Below are 13467 nucleotides of genomic sequence, written 5' to 3'. Positions count from 1 at the left end.
TACACAATCAGACAATACCGTTGTTCGTCCTGTTGTAACACCTACAACTAGCAATTCTAGTAAACGTAAAAAAATTAACCAGCAGACATCACGGTTGATGATCAATTTTTAGAAATCGATAGAGCTAAGTTACAGTTATTTACCGAAAATGCTGTTAAGAAAGGAGACAGCGACTACCAGTTTTTGGTTAGCCTCTTTCCATACCTAAAAAAAAAGTTCCAGAACACCGCAAATTATATGTAAGACATGAACTTCAGCAAGTTCTTATTGATGAAGAAGAGCTAAACAACAGTTCCTCGCATACTCCATCTCCTCACACAATAAAATCGGGACCGCCGTCTTGGACTAGCAAAGCAAGTGGACCCTCATGGACAATTGAGGAGCAGACTTTCTATATGCATTTTGTCCATTTTTTCAAATTGTCAACTAAAGATGGCATCGCAAGCGATATATAGAGCCACCATTTTGTGTCACGAAAGAGGTTATAAATGAATTCTGTTGTCTGAAAATTAAATAAACAAAATACCTTGGATTTCTATGTCCTGTATGTCCATTGACCATGATACAAAGAATACAGAATGAATTCTGAATTTTATCTTGGTACCGTGCAGGTATTTTACTTGACAAGACGTTAGAAAAATAAATTTAAAAAAAATTGGAAAAGCTGAACGTCTGTACCAGTGTGCATCAAAATAAAACGCTTTTTTAGGTTTTCACGATTGTCGAAAAATCAGAATTGACTGATATACAAAAACTTTGCGTCTTATCATTTGACGAGATGAAAGTACGAAAGGAGTATATGTATGACAAGGCTAATGATGAAACGCTCAAGCCATACAATTATGTACAGGTAGCAGTATTAAGAGGATTATTTGGTAATTGGAAGCAGCCAGTATTTTATCAATATGACTGTAAAATGACAAAAGAAATACTATTTGAAATTATTAGCTTTGCTGAGAATGCTGGATTTCCAGTAGTGGCCATGGTAAGCGATCTAGGAGGAGGTAACAGAGGATTGCATAATGATTTAAATATTAGTATTTCACAGACTACCTTTGCTAATCCAGTCAACCAAAAAAATATATATGTTTTTGCTGATGTGCCACATCTGATAAAACTATTAAGAAATCATTTTGTCGATAAAGGCTTTATAGTAAATAATACCGAAATTAACAAAGAAATAATTGAAAAAGTGATCAGTTTGACAAGTACAACCGATCTCAATATTGCCCACAAAATATCCTTGGATTCATTAAATGTTAGAGGTCCTCAAAGGCAGAAGGTGAAACTAGCAACAAAGATGTTTTCCCATACAGTTTCCAAAGCAATATCAAGATGTGGAGTGCTTGGAAAATTTGATAAGAATACCTGGATGGAATGTGCCGATTTCTTTAAAAATGTAAGACATATTTTGTTAATTTTTATTAACATCATAACAACATAACATATTAAGACATAACATCAGTTATATCTTAACCTATCGCCTGAATCAAGATGTACTTGAAAACTTATTTGGAGTTATAAGATCTAAAGGAGGCCTTCAAGATCATCCGACTCCCCTAGAGTTTAAATATAGGTTAAGGTCATACATCCTGGGACATAACGAAAGTTCATTTTCTGAAGCGTGCAATGTAGAGGAAGATGCTACACCAAGTTTAAATTTAGATAAAGAAGACCTTTTAAGTCAACAATATTTTTCATTACTGACTGATTTAGATATGATAGAAGATCAGTCATCATCACCAGATCTACTGTGTAAGGAATTGGATGACCTAGCATACGATGGGCTTGAAAATTTGGCAGGCTTTATTTGTCACAAGCTGAAAGATGAACTCGAGGTCAACTCGTCCTCATCTTTGGCATCTTTAGATGAAAGCTCTTTTACATGGGTTAATCATCTTTCCGAAGGGGGGTTAAAAAAGGCATCAGAAAAATTAATGATCCAATTCCAGCAGCTGGAAGAAATATTTGTTACATTTAATCCTGATAATGATATAAAAATTTGCAAGGGATATTTAACCAAATTATTGAATCTCTCCTCTAATGTAGAATGTAGCATTAAAATAAAATCTTTATTTTTTAGGTCTAGGATGTATCTTAGATTAAGAAAACTGAATTAAAAATTAGCAAGATCAGACAGTCAGCAAAAAAAGAAAAATGTCAAAAATAATATTGTAATTTTTTTTTAATAAATAGACGACTTTTTATTTTTTATATTAGCTACATACTTTAATTTACAATCTGCTTCATCGAAGCTATCAGTAAATAGTTTAAGTGATAAATACATGAGGAAGAAGCTGTCCTATGACAACCCTCCTATTAATTTTTTACATTAGATAGTCTCCTTCTTCTTCTATTAGCTCTATAACTTGAGTTTTTCCTCTTTAACAATGTTCTTCCATTCTGCCCTGTCAGATGCTTTCCTTCGCCACTGCCTAATGTTCATGGTTTTAAGATCTTTCCCTATGTTGTCTATCCATCTTTTATAGGGTCTTCCTCTTGTTCTATTTTCTTGGGCTTCCATTTCTTGATTACTTTTACAGATCGATTATCTAGCATTCTTTCCAAGTGACGAAACTAGTTTACTCTTTGTGACTTTACAAATCTTACAATATCTGGGCTTTGCATTAGTCTATCTAGCTGGTAGTTCATTTTAATTCTCCATGAACCATCGTTGCAATGGGTGGGCCTATATACATTAGATCATAAATTTAATTGATTAGGTCTGTTGGTCAGTTGCAATCCGGGAGGAGCGTTTAGCAGTCTTTCTTCATCATTTGGATGACTTCTCAGTCCATCAAAGTAGTTCTTTGTGATTCTTTGAATTTCTTCCTCTACCAAAGGTGTAGCTGAATCCTTGTGTAGGGTTTTATTGCTTACATACCAGGGCGCGTTGAATATATCATTCTCAATATTTTTGACTGGACTCTTTATTTTATCTTGATATTTGGCTTTGAACAACCCCAGAGAACACCATAGGTACAAATTAGTTGTATCATAGATTTATGAAGATGCAGTTTATATTCAACGGCGAGTTTTGATTTTTGACCCCTTTGTTTTCTTCGCTTAAATATTCTTGAAAATTCAATTTTTCCAATTAATAATTTTGCATTTAAAAAGCAGCCAAAAGTACTAAATACCTCATTTGTTTTGAAGCACGAAAACATATATTATTATAACAAGTGACCATATAATTATTGCAAAGACTTTGTTGTTACATATGTGACAAGGTTTTTGTTACATAGGCTGATTATATCGTCGGCTTACTGCCAAAACCAACCAACTCCATTTTTAAAAGTTTTGAGAAACTTACCTTTAAACTTTAATTTGAAATGAAAAATCGTCTGAATTTAAATAATGATTTAATATTTGAAAAGTATGACAAAAATATTTTTCAGTTATTAAATAATTTTTTTAAATTCAGTCGATTTTCAATTTCAAATTAAAATTTAAAAGGTAGAGTTCCCAAAACTTTTGAAATGGAGTTGTTTCGTTTTGGCAGTAAGCCGACGATATGTATCTTTATAATCTGTGTTTTTACCCCTCATATTTTTGTGAATTGTATGGACTTATTTTAATAACGTATATAGGTACCATTTAAAAATATTACGATGTTTAATTTCTGATTTTAAATGTCAATAAAATGTAAATATATGAACATGATACATAAAACTACTTTTATTTATTTGTATTATAATCGAAATAAAAGCATGCTGTATCCGTTAATAAAAGAAGTTTTCAATAATCTCAGCAGACTTTTACATTAATTAGTTTTAAATACCAAAGCCTTGATTTAATATCACCAGTTCTGAATGAACGATGGGCTCCCTTGCTATTTAGTTCCCGGCCCCAAAAAATACCTAATCCGGCGTTTAATATCACATTCGTCGTAAAAAAAATAATAAAAACATTTAAACTGACGAAATTAAAGCAGTCCTTCCTTGTATTTTAAGAACGCCACTCTCCACTGACGTCACTGCGCAGAACGGGCGAGACTTGGTCACGCTGTTGACCATATCTTCGTTCTCATTGTATCATGTCCATTGACGGTAGACAAACTAACCGAAGTATGTCCGTGGGCTATGGACTAATTGCGATTTGTTTCTCATTGGCAGTCATTGTCGTTGTATACTTGGTGTCTGTACTGTTAAGTTTGTTTTATGCGCGTTTGTTTTTCCAATTTTCAAGAAAACAATATAAAATAATGGATCTAGTTGTGACAGGGGAACCTGTAGTTCGTGATACGGACCGTGGTAGCAGAAAAAGACATATAACTGGTAAAAACAAACTGATAAAAAGAAAAATGCAATCTGGCAGTGGTATTGTTGAGAAACGTGGAGGGGACAAACGGTCTTTCAAAAATGTTGAAAAATTTGAAGCTGTTAAAAAGTTTAAAGCTAGTTTGTAAGGACATGAAAGTCATTACGGGCGTGCTAAATCTCGGCGCATTTATTTATCATCTGAAAACATACTATTTTATGAAATCTGTACAATCAGAGTACTGCTGAGAATTTGAAAGTAAATTACGAGTATTTTAGTAGGATCTTTAATACTCATTTTAATATTGCATTTGGAAGCCCCGCTACTGACGTATGTTGCTTTTGTGTCAGGACCCAAACTTCTGTTAGCCTTTGCAAAGACAAAACTGAAATAGAGAAACTAAGAACTTCTCTACGTGTACATAAAATACGGCCCAAACAATTTTTGAAACTAATGAATGAAAAAACGAAACACACTGTTTCCTACTGTTTTGACCTTCAGCAGGTTCAAGTCTTACCGAAAGTGCCTATTCAAGATGCATTTTAAGCCCAGCAGTTGTTTTTTATTGTTTTTGTGTAACGGACGTGGATATTAAAAAGCCAGTTTTCTACACCTAGATGGAACATCAAGCAAAAAGGGGATCTGCAGAAACAAGTTCTGATCTACGCGATTTTCTTAATAAATCTGAATGTGGATCAGATATAAAACAGTTAAGACTATTCGCAGATGGTTGTGCGGTTCAGAATAAAAATGCACACATCATGCATTTGGTCATGTTATGGCTGTACAGAGATGCCCCATAAACTATTAAATCTGTGGTACTTATTTTTCCGGTACGCGGACCGTGTTTTCGGACAAATTGAAAAAGTTACACGATCCTACAGTACAATAAAAACCCCTACACAATATTATGACATTTACTCCAAGAAGGGAGAAGTTAAACAACTTGGTAGAGACTGGACAGTTTATGATATAAAAAGTGCGTTAACCACTTAAGAAATTAAAGGAATCAGTGCAGCCAAACGAATGATTATTAAGAGATCACAAAACAACAACGATATTTTGCTTAAGACCGAACTGTTCTACAGAAATGATGATCCATCCAAACAATTCCAAACATTATTGAAACGTGGAAAGAAGCTTTCGACTTTAAACCTACCTACTGTAGAACTTCAAAACCAAATTAAACCAAAAAAACTCCAGAACCTCTCGAAACTCTTAGTGGAACTATCAGAGACGAATTGGGTCAACGATCCTGAGCTAACATGGCTACAACCAATTCTTTCTGACACTGGTGAGCAAAATGGGAATTAAGCTATCCTTGGTGAAACTGAGGATGATGATGTTATCGAAGGAGCTGAGTGTTGTGATTGCAATGATGATGACAATGGGTACCTTTATGACATGTAAAATACCATTATTGTTCCATTCATTTTTAAACAATATTTTGTATTTAAAAATAAAATACTATTTGTATGAAGTTACTTAAGCTTTATTACATCGTTACTACCAAAAGTCAGTCATACAGCTTTGTGTAGACAATCAAAATGCGTTTTGTCCAAGGACGACAATCTAAATGCAGTTTGTCCAACAGTTTTTCAAGTTTTTTGGGATATTTTGGGAATGATTTTTTATCCATTTTTTAGGTATACCTGTTTTTCGTTTAATTGCTTGCCAAACGCGTAGCAGTTTTTCTTTATTTGCCAAAATTACAAAATATGGACAAAATGCATTTAGAAAATCTGCTCCTCAATTATTGAAACATCTAAATTTACTTACCTAAAGTCACACTAAAACGTTCGACAGGCGTTATTGTCTCTGAAAGTTAAATCTTTGGCAATCGATGATTCTATAGCACTCAAAATGTACTGAAATGTGTCTGGACTCATTCGATAATAATCAAAGAATTTGTCCGGATTATTAAGTAAATCGCCACGCAGGTGATGGAATTCTCCCAGTAAATTCCTTTTACTAAGTATTTCATTTAACCAACACACACGTCTCTTCTTATCCCTACGAGCCCGCAAACGTCTTATTATGTAAGGTTGTTCCAAAAGGTACATGTCTTGCAAATCAATTTTACACGCTATTCACAAAAATACACTTTCTTTTGATGATGACAGTTAGTTTGACAGTCGCGAACTAAGTAGTATACAGTCGCTTGCAGTGGATGACACCGGTCGCATACACGGACGTATACGCGCTACCTACGAGTCGCGCGACTACGCTTCCAATGGACAACCCGCCTAATGATCTATTATTTGGTAAGTTAAAATTGGAAAACATTAACTATTTCTTAGTTAAAACAATAATGGGTATTTTTAAATTGCAGGTTTACAATAATACATAATATTTGATTCGCCGAGGCCAGGACCATCTTCACAAAACATGGTCGACTCCCAAAAAAAGACGGAATATAAGTGGAATGAAGACGATTCCAAGATATTACTTGACATGTATACGAAATACAAATCGAAACTCGGGACACTCGAAATAAAAAATACCAAAGTCTTGTGGACAAAAATATTTGAAAATATGAAGGAGTATGGAGTAATGGTAACTCCAAATAATTCTCTCAACTAGATGGAGAGTCCTTGAGAGGAACTACAAAAAATTTATAGACAACCAAAATAAAACTGGTAAGTTTTTTTGAATATGAATATTAATATTTTATAATAATGTGCACATTTGTAGGTAGAGGCCGTAAATATTTTGAATATCAGAAGGAGATGGAAGATATTTTCGGGAAAAAGGTAAATCTTCATCCTGAGAGCATAATAAATACTGGGAGTAACCATATAATAGGGGAACGGAAAGAGGAAGCACAAAATGTTGAAAATGTGGCCATGAACAGACATATACATCTGAAGTTAACGTAACGCCCAAATTACCGCTTCCACCTGATCAAGTCTAAGTCACCTAAGTCAAGTAGGCTTAGTAGCTTAACAGAAACGAGAAAAACTGAACTCGAAAAAATTAGGACAGTGAGGGCCACATATTTTTTTAATTATATATATACAGATCTTGACAGGGGAAGGCATGTGGCAGGTCTCTTTTTTGATTTGTCCCGTGCCTTTGATTGTCTGGATTTTAACTTTATTAAAAATAAATTTTACAACCTAGGTTTCAGAGGAGATTTCTTGGACTGGATAGTAGACTATTTGAGCAATAGAAAAATGTTAGTTTCATATCAGAATTCTGCTTCGACAGTTTTCAATATTGATAAAGGAGTCCCTCAAGGATCTGTTTTAGGACCGCTTATATTTATTCTTTTTATGAATGATCTTCCTGATTACATTAAATCTCGAGTTATTACTATTTACGCAGATGATACTGCACTAGCGATCTCTGCGCCTAGTAAAGAGGAACTTATATTATTATCCAACGGTGTTTTTGGGTCATTTGTAGATTGGTCCAAAGCAAATGGATTAATAGTAAACGTTGATAAAACTCAATTTTTATATTTTCATTCCCAAAATGTTCTTAGCAAATACTCATTATCATTTAAATTTGACAATATACTTATTTCGTCAGTTACAACAACAAAATTTTTAGGTTTAAATATAGATTGCCGTTTGAGATGGACTGAACAAGTCAATAGAATAAATACAAAATTAAATAAATCGTTTTATGCTATTTCTCGAATAAAAGATACTATGCCGATATCAGCACTGATCAATATCTATTACGGCCTTGTTTACAGTCATATGAGTTACAACATACTACTATGGGGAAATTCTATTGACAGCCCTAAAATTTTTGTAACTCAGAAAAAAATTATTCGAAAAATATTCGGGCTAAAATTTCGGGAAACTTGTAAACCAACGTTTATAAAATACAAAATCATGTCATTCTATAGTCTGTACATTTACCACACTCTTCTGTTTGTCAAAGAAAATTTCAATCAATTTGAAACTAATGCTCATCGACATGATTACCATACAAGAAATTGTAATAAGCTCCGAATACCCCAGTTTAAAACATCAAGATTAGAAAATAGTTTTAAATTTATGGGAATGAAATTGTACAATAAACTTCCCGATGAAATGCAGGAGATTGCTAGTTTTAACAGTTACAAAAATAAAATCAAAAATTTATTATTAGCCAAATGCCTACTATTACCTACTATTCCGTCAAAGAATTCCTTGACGATAGCCTATAAACTATTTTACACTATTTTATTTTTTATGTATAAATTTTTTTGTGTATACAAAGTCTAAAATGTCTAAAAATGTTAGTCTAAATATGTTATTTTATAATATGTGTTAGGTACCTATAAAAAATTGTGTAGCTAAACAATGTTAGCTTGTAACAGTTATATTACTGTATATGACCTGTCCTATACATTTGTAAAAATGTCTTAAAAGGATGAATAAATATTTCTATTCTATTTCTATTATAAAGATAGACTTCAATTGGAACGGGAAAAGCTAGAGCCAATAAAAATTCGTAATGCCCTAATTCAAAAAAGAACCAAAGAGTTAGAAAATAGAAATAAGCTCCTCGAAGCTAACAATAAGCTGCTTGAGGAGCAAAATCAACTTTTAAGGACGGCTGTGAAAATTCCGTTTTTAGAAAATTATGCTTGTACATAGTGTAAATATTGTTAAGTATGGTTTTATAATTAGTGTAGTTATTATTGGTGTATAGTTTGTAATATTAATCTTTTTATATTAATTTTTAGTAAATACATAAAATAAGTTACTAGTACTGTTACTTTTACTTGTATTCCTCTAAATATATATATACAGGGTGTATCAAAGATACAGGTCATAAATTTAATCACATCTTCTGGGACCAAAAATAGTTCGATTGAACCTAACTTACCTTAGTACAAATATGCACATAAAAAAAGTTATAGCCCCTTGAAGTTACAAAATAAAAATCGATTTTTTCCAATATATTGAAAACTATTAGAGATTTTTTATTGAACATGGACACGTGGTATTCTTATGGCAGAATTGTCTTTCAAAAGAAATAAAAGTGAAGTTTGTGCACCCCATAAAAATTTTATGGATGTTTTGTTCCCTTAAATAATAGGATTCGCACACAATTATTTGCCCCCCCCCCCCAATTATTTGGGTGAGAAAATTACCACAACAGTCGCGAAAATCATTATTATCAGAAGTGATACAATTATTGTAACCTCCAACACTTCCTGATGTAATAAGGGATGAGAGTGGTTTCGATAGTGAATCTTCGGCAACTGACACTAAGTCTGATAATCAATAAGATTCTGATACCGAATTGGATTTTTGTCTATAAAATAAAAATGTGTTTATACAGGGTGAGTCATGAGGTACTGTACATACTACTACCTCTATGGAGGCCCCTATGGGCAATAACAAATGACCAATAAAAAGTGTCTGCTCCCATTGTTTAATAATATACAGGGCGAGTTGTTAATTTTTACAGAAATTTGTATTCGTCATAACTTTTGAACGGTAAAATCGATGTGTCTCTTATTTTGGTCAATTATTACACTATTACCACCCAATCAACTGATTTATTCAAACTAGAAAAAAGATCAGATCCGGTTTTAAAAAATTAGTTCGTTTTGGTCTTAGAAAAAATTTCACCCCGTATACGGTTTTTAAAAACTCTAATAATAATGTTACAAATTAGACAAATAGGCAATTAAAATGGCATCTTTATTTTTCCCCATACGATTAATTAATTTTTTATAAAAAAATCAAATTTGACTATGAATTAAAAGTTTGGTAAATTGAACCATAGGGGAGTGCATATAGATTTTCACTTCAAACAAGATAGAACTTTTTATAATTTCATTAAGAAATGTTTAATAAACAATATATCAAAAAGTTCTACTCGAGAAGTGGGTGATTCATTTTTTATTAAATAAATGAACTACGAAATTAGATGTTTTTTAAATAACCACGAAAATATAAATTTTAGAAAAAAACTGACTTGACCATTGAAAAATTCAGAAAATTTTACAAAAAAAACCTTACATAAAAAATATTCTAAAATTAAATCTGTATCTTCTATAATTTTTTATTTATAACGCTAAAGTCACCCTGCTCACAAACATTGGCGCACTGTAAACTAACGTACGGCGAAGTGAACGGTTGAGTTATTTTAATGTAATTCTTTAACTAATGGATCAAATGAAATTTTACAAATTGAACATGAAAGAAGAATAATTAAGCTATCTTATGGTTATAATAGAAAGAAATAAAATGTATGGGTATAAGTACGGTGTGTACGGAAAGTGAGCCTTACATGAATTTTGTTAAAAAATGATTTAAAAATGTGTAACTAATACAATTTTTCTTATAAAACTCTCAATTTTGCATCTTTCAAGCATCTTACTAAATGATGTTTCATTCAAAAAAAATCTCAAAAATTTAAAAAGACTAGTTTTCACTCTAATGGCATATAAAACAACATAATGCTATTCTACATCCCACCAGAATGAAAACAATGGGAACCTTCTCTGGTTACACCTCCGAGGCTTCTACAATTTGCAAGCCATACGGATGCTGAGACTAAGGAAGATGAGGGAATTCTACAATTTACAATTCACGTCCCATCTGCTCAGCGCGGTAAAGTTCCAACGAGAATGGTTCCCTTCATACTCCGCACAGAGTAAATGTAAATAAAAAATGAATAACCATTTTCAATTTCGTTGCAAAACGAAAATACAGCCGAACCATATTCTAGTCCAATCAGAGAGTGCTGCAAGCACCTCTACCGGTTTCGAAACTTATTAGTCTCATCAGGAGGCACATATGCTGCTCTCCCTGATCCAACCAAAACAAACCCCAGCGTGCAGTCCCGGATTGCAACGAACGAAATGGCATAGATGCCCTAGCGGCAACTGCTACCAAAAAGACTAAGTTTTCACTCTAATGGCATATAAAACAACAGTTTTCACTCTAATGGCATACAAAACAACAGTGGGAACCTTCTCTGGTTACACCTCTGAGGCTTCTACAATTTGCAAGCCATACGGATGCTGAGACTAAGGAAGATGAGGAAGATTTTGTTTTGCAACGAAATTGAAAATGGTTATTCATTTTTGATTTACATTTACTCTGTGTGGAGTATGAAGGGAACCATTCTCGTTGGAACTTTACCGCGCTGAGCAGATGGGACGTGAATTGTAAATTGTAGAATTCCCTCATCTTCCTTAGTCTCAGCATCCGTATGGCTTGCAAATTGTAGAAGCCTCGGAGGTGTAACCAGAGAAGGTTCCCATTGTTTTTATTCTGGTGGGATGTAGAATAGCATTATGTTGTTTTATATGCCATTAGAGTGAAAACTTAGTCTTTTTGGTAGCAGTTGCCGCTAGGGCATCTATGCAATTTCGTTCGTTGCAATCCGGGACTGCACGCTGGGGTTTGTTTTGGTTGGATCAGGGAGAGCAGCATATGTGCCTCCTGATGAGAGACTAATAAGTTTCGAAACCGGTAGAGGTGCTTGCAGCACTCTCTGATTGGACTAGAATATGGTTCGGCTGTATTTTTGTTTTGCAACGAAATTGAAAATGGTTATTCATTTTTTTTTCTCAAAAATTAAATTCAAATGATATGACATCTCAAAAAATGTAATTTTTGAAATCTTCGTAGGTTTATAGAATTACCACCACTTTAAGACGGTATTACTCAAGTTTGAACAGATCTATTAAAGTTTTATAAGTGCTGTTTTAAAGCTTAGGATGGAATCTTTAAAATGCACTGAATTATTTTACTTTAGAAATGAAATAAACTATTTATTTTTAAGAAAATTAAGAAAGATAACAAAAATGTAATACACAAACCGAAAATTACCAGCTAAAAAAATGGTTATACAAGTGATCAAAACTTTTTCTAAAAGAGGTAAAACTTACCTAAAATACATTTAATAATAAGCTTCAATAATAATAAATGTTCAGCAAAAAAATTTTTTTAGCTCTTATACAGTATATGTGCGTAACTTGGAATCTATTGATAACTTTTTTATTGTCAGTTTTACGAAAAAAAGTTATTCTTTATAGAATACTCTGTGCATCGTACATAATATAAGATGCAATGATCAAATATCAAATTTAATTATTGTTATACGAGGTATGTCAAAAAATATGAATTTCACTCAAGAGAAAAGTACCTTTACATTTCACAATATCGAAAATTGTTATTAAGAAAAGTTGTTTGGAATTAAAAAATTTGTTTTAGTGTTCAATTACATCCTTCTAATTAAAATATTGTGAATAATAAAGGCACTCTTAAGAAAAATTCATATAAAATTAAAAAAGTTTGATATCTGATGGTTGTATATTAGATTTTAGACCAGGGAGAGCATTTTATGAAGACTATTTCTTTTGCGTAAAAGTGATAATAAAATAGTTATCATAATTGTAATATAAAAACATATGAAAAAAAATTTTTAAGAAACGCTTTTCTTTAGTTACGAGTGCCTAAAATTAAAAATATTAAGTATAAAAAATCAACTAAAAAGCAAAAAACAAAAAAAAATTGAAAAAAATCTAACACATTCGTTAAAGAAAAGCGTGGAGCGTCTTCATCGAATAAACGGTTTTCGCCCCACGCTTTTCTTTAACGAATGTGTTAGATTTTTTCAATTTTTTTTATTTTTTGCTTTTTGGTTGATTTTTTATACTTAACATTTTTAATTTTAGGCACTCGTAACTAAAGAAAAGCGTTTCTTAAATTTTTTTTTCATATTTTTTTATTTTTTACTTTTTAGTCTTACACTTTTTAAACATTAAAATATATCGTCATGTTTATTAAAATATGTATAAAACATATAATGTAGGTACAAACATGAACAGTAGTCGGAATTGGCAAAAAATTTGAAACTGTATTGCATAACGTAAACAATTAACGTAAAAAGTGAAATTATGTATAGTTCATATAATTAGCTACAATCTGTAAAAGTTTCAAGTTTTTTCATTGTAAAAAACAAGAGATTTTAATCATTTTCCGTTAAAATCGTTTTTTTATTTAGACAATTAATAAATATAAACAATTTTTTATTGACCATTCGTGTATTGCTTCCGCGAATGCATATGTCTGCAAATTTTTAGTCATTTGCATTAAGCAAAAGGCAGTCAAATTAACGTCCAAAGATTTGACCCAAACGATTGAACTAAAGAAAAGCGTTTAATTAATACGCCAAAACGAATGCGTTAATGTTAATTGTAGCACAAAACCTCTCTACCGGTGGTTTTTCTAAGACTACGAT

Source organism: Diabrotica virgifera, chromosome 9, assembly GCF_917563875.1.
Source record: "Diabrotica virgifera virgifera chromosome 9, PGI_DIABVI_V3a".
NCBI lineage: Eukaryota > Metazoa > Arthropoda > Insecta > Coleoptera > Chrysomelidae > Diabrotica > Diabrotica virgifera.
The sequence above is the reverse complement of the archived record's forward strand: the minus strand, read 5'-3'. Positions refer to the sequence as shown.